The 4,822-nt window shown below is 37.1% G+C and overlaps 1 protein-coding gene across 12 annotated transcripts in view; it reads left to right on the top strand.

Moving 5' to 3' along the window:
• LOC105482635 (KIAA0319 ortholog) overlaps positions 1-4,822 on the top strand; it is a 104,938-nt gene that overhangs the window by 37,060 nt on the left and 63,056 nt on the right. The window lies entirely within an intron of this gene.

Genomic DNA, 4,822 nt, shown 5'->3' on the forward strand with positions numbered 1-4,822 from the left:
TTAGGTAAAAAATGGCATCTCATTGTTTTAATTTGCATTTTTCTTTTTACGAGTAAATTTGAGCATCCTTTTTTTCTTTTTCTTTTTTCTTTATTTTTTTTTTCTTTAAGACAGAGTCTCACTCTATCACCCAGGCTGGAGTGCAATGTGATCTCAGCTTTCTGCAACCTCTGCTTCCTGGGCTCAAGTGATCCTCTTGCCTCAGCCTTCTGAGTAGCTGGGACTATAGGTGCATATCACTATGCCACACTAATTATATTTTTTTAAGGGATAGGGTCTCCCTGTGTTGTCCAGGCTGGTCTTGAACTCCTAGGCTCAAGTGATCCACCTGCCTCAGCCTCCCAAAGTGCTGGGATTACAGGGGTGAGCAACTGCGCCCCCGGGCCTGAACATCTTTTGATGTATTTCAAATGTGCTTATATTTTCTTTTCTATGTTCTCTCTGTTGATAGACTTTTTCTGTTGAATTTTTATTAATTTGAAAGTGCTCTTATGTGTTAGGGAAATTATCTTTTGTCTGCAATATGAGTTGCAAATATTTTCCCAGTTTGTTGTTGACACTTTTACTGCACTTATGGTGATTTTCCATGAACATTTAAAAAATCCATATATTTTATTAGTGGATAAAATTTATCCATATTTTTCTTTTCTTTTTTTTTCTTTGTGACAGTCTTTGTTTGTCACCCAGGCTAGAGTGCAGTGGCATGATCTCAGCTTACCGCAACCTCCACCTCCCAGATTCAGGCGATTCTCATGCCTCAGCCTCCTGAGTAGCTGGGACTACAGGCACCCGCCACCATGCCTGGCTAATTTTTGTATTTTAGCATGTTGGCCAGGCTGGTCTCTAACTCCTGACCTCAGGTGATCTGCCCGCCTCAGCCTCCTAAAGTGCTGGGATTACAAGCATGAGCCACTGCCCCTGGCCTAGAATGTTTTCATTACTTTAAAACAAACAAACAAACAAAAAGCAAAAATTCTCTACATCTTATAGTTTACTCCCCATTTTCTTCCAATCTGCCAACTTTGAACAACTACTAATCTACTTTTTGTCTATGTGGAGTTGACCATCCTGCATATTTCATATAAATTGAATCATATAATATGTGGTTCTTCCTGACTGGCTTCTTTTCACTTAGCATAATGTTTTTGGTTTTTTGTTTTTTTTTTAAGCATATTTTCAAGGTTTATCATGCTCTAGCATGTATTCGTACTTCATTCCTTTATATTGCCTATTATGCCTTTACATGGATATACCACATTATTTTTATCCATTTTTCAGTTGATGAATGTTTGGGTTGTTTCTACTTTTTGGCTATTATCAACATTCACATACAATTTTTTTTTTTTTTTTTTTTTTTTGAGACAGAGTTGGCTCGAAAAAACCATAGACTCAGCCTATGTTGCCCAGGCTCATCACAAACTCCTGGGCTCAAGCGATCCTCCCCACTCAGCCGCCCAAAGTGCTGGGATTACAGGAGCTAGCCACCCTGCCAGGCCTAACTCCTGTATCATGTACACATTGTTTTGTGGCTATATGTTTTCATTTTTCTTGGGTATGTACATAGGAGTAGAATTGCTGGGTTATATAGTAACTCTGTTTAACTGTTTGAAGAGCTACCAAATTATTTTCTAAGTGGCTGCATGCACTATTTTACATTCTCATCAACAGTGTATGAGGAGTCCAATTTCTCACATGCTTGACAATGTTTTTAATTATCTTTTTTATTATAGCCATGCTAGTGGGTATGAGGTGGTATCTCATTGTCTCTCTGACTTGCATTTCCCTGATTGCTAATGATATTGAGCATATTTTCATGAGCTTATTAGCCATTTATGTATCTTTTTTGGAGAACTGTCTATTCAGGTTCTTGTTCATATTTAAAATGATTTGTCTTTTTATTATTGACTTATAATGCTTATTTGTATACTTTAGATACAAGTCTCTTATTAGATTTTTGATTTGCAAAAATTTCATCCCATTCCGTGGGCTGTCTTTTCACTTGCTTGATGGTATCCTTAGAAGCACAAAAGTTTTTCATTTTGGTGATGTCTATTTTATCTATTTTTTCTTTTATTGTTTGTCCTTTTGGTGTCATATTTAAGAAACCATTGCGTATTCAAAGTTCATGAAGATTGACAGCCATGTTTTCTTCTAATAGTTTTGTAGTTTTAGTTCTGATATTTGAGTCTTTGATCCATTTTGAGTCGATTTTTGTATATGGTGTGTGGTAGGGGTCGAATTTTATTCTTTTGCATGTTGATATCTGTTTGTTGCGGCATCATTTGTTGAAAAGACTATTCTTTCCCCATTGAATTGTCCTGGAGCCCTTGTCAAAAGTCAGTCTCATAGTTTCTTGTAGTGCTTTTATGGGCTTGTGCTTTTCATTAGAAATTTATTTCAACACCTGTAAAAGTAAAAACTAAAAGAAAGAAAAAGAAATTTATCTTGGTGCAGGGATACAGCTTAGCATTTTTTTTCAGTTGCTACCTGTTTCTCTAATACAATTTATTTAACGACCTACCTTTTCTCCACTGATTTTTTTTTTTTTTTTGGAGACAGAATCTCGATCTTGTTGCCCAGGCTGGAGTGCAGTGGCACGATCTTGGTTCACTGCAACCTCTGCCTCCCAGGTTCAAGCAATTCTTCTGCCTCAGCCTCCCAAGTAGCTGGTATTACAGGCGTGTGCCACCATGCCTGGCTAATTTTTGTATTTTTAGTACAGATGGGGTTTCGTCATGTTGGTCAGGATGGTCTCGATCTCCTGACCTCATGATCTGCCCGCCTCGGGCTCCCAAAGTGCTGGGATTACAAGTGTGAGCCACTGTGCCCGGCCTTTTTTTTTTTTTTTTTTTTTTGAGACAGGGCCTGGCTCTGTCACCCAGGCTGGAGTGCAGTGGCATAATCTCAGCTCACTGCACCCTCTACCTCCCAAGTTTAAGCGATTCTCATGCCTCAGCCTCCTAAGTAGCTGGGATTACTGGTGGCTGTCACCAAACCCAGCTAATTTTTTGTCGTTTTAGTAGAGACGAGGTTTCATCATATTGCCCAAGTTGGTTTCTAACTCCTGAGCTCAAGCAGTCCACCCGCCTCAGCCTCCCAAAGTGTAAGCAGTTGACTCACAGGCCTGAGCCACTGTACTTGGCCTTCTCCACTGATTTGACATGCCATTTTTAATCATGTCCTTTGGTCTTGGAAGTATTTGGATCCATTTGTTGAATATCTGTACCATTCAGTGATCCATTTTTGCACCTGTACCATCCTCTTTTAATGATTTTTAAAATAATATATTTCATTATATGATAAGACCAGTCTTCCCTCAATTATCTTCCTTTTCAAAAAATTTTGGCCTTTTTTCTTGTTAATTTTCCCATGTGCACTTTAAAATTCATTTTTTCTAGTTTTTCATTCACCTAAATAAAAATTCTGCCAGCATCATTTTATTGGACATGAAGAACTTTATGGGTTAATTTAGGAAACACTGATATATTTATGATACTGAGTCTATTTGTCCAAGAATATTTATTCATGTTTTTCCCCATTTATTTAAGGTTTTTCTCCATCTATTTAAGGTTTTTTTGTGTTCCTCAGTAGCATTTTATTTATTTATTTTTTCCTGAGTAGCATTTTAAGGTTGTCTTAAAATAGATATGCAAATACCTTGTTAAAGTCAGCCTTAGGTCTTCTATTTTTTGTCTGTTGCTGCTGCTGTAGTCCTCTATTATGGTTTCTGTAATTTTTATTGCTATAGTTTTCTGTTACATCTTCTACCTAGTTGTTGTTAATTGTTAGAATTTGAAGAGATATGGATATAATTTAATCTTCTGTTTATTTTTTAAATTGTTTTCTCCTTGAGAATTAAAAATGGGCATTTAAGCATCTTCTTTCTACTATGCTGCCAATTACTTCATTCACAGTTGGGGAATGCAAAGTTATTTGGCCTGGAGAGCAGCAATTTTGAAATCATGTCATTTTAAAAAATGTTTTTAACGAAAGGAACATATTTGTATTTAAAATGCATACTTAAGCATTCTTTTTTTAACTAAAATTGTTAATATTAGTAGATGAGAAATAAGTAAAACCTAGAGGTATAAATGTGTCAGCTTATGTTTTAAATTCGTCCCTTTCCTCAGGAAGTTTACAATTTAGTTGAAGAGAAAATATACATACACCTAAAAAATTAAATGCTTCTGTAAGGAAACAAATATTAGCTACCATATAAGTGATTTCAGAATACAGGGGTATATCTGCCACTTTAAAAATTATTAGATTGTCATTTGGCATTATAGTATTTGTGTTCTCCATAAAGCAGCCATTACTCACTGTAGGTGTCTGCTTTGATCTTACCTGAACCGAAGTATTTTATAACCCATAAACAGGAAAAAAAAAAAAAAAAAAAAAGGTCAAGTACTGTCACTTACCAGATAAAATTAGGTCTGGCTTTCTTTCTTTTCTTTTTTTGAGATGGAGTCTAGCTTTTGTTGCCCAGGCTGGAGTGCAATGGCACAATCTCGGCTCACTGCAACCTCCACCTCCTGGGTTCAAGTGATTCTCCCACCCTCAGCCTCTCAAGTAGCTGGGATTACAGGTGTGTGCCTCCACGCCCGGCTAATTTTTGTATTTTTAGTAGAGACAGGGTTTCACCATGTTGGTCAGGCTGGTCTCGAACTCCTGACCTCAGGTGATCCACCTGCCTCAGCCTCCCAGAGTGTTGGGATTACAGGCATGAGCCACTGCACCCAGCCTGGCTTCTTAGAAACAGATGTTCAAGATAAGCAGTGGTTTAAATGAGAGAAAAGTTTATTTTTTCCTCAAGAAATCAAAG

The sequence above is a fragment of the Macaca nemestrina genome, chromosome 5 (genome assembly GCF_043159975.1).
Source record: "Macaca nemestrina isolate mMacNem1 chromosome 5, mMacNem.hap1, whole genome shotgun sequence".
Classification (NCBI taxonomy): Eukaryota; Metazoa; Chordata; class Mammalia; order Primates; family Cercopithecidae; genus Macaca; species Macaca nemestrina.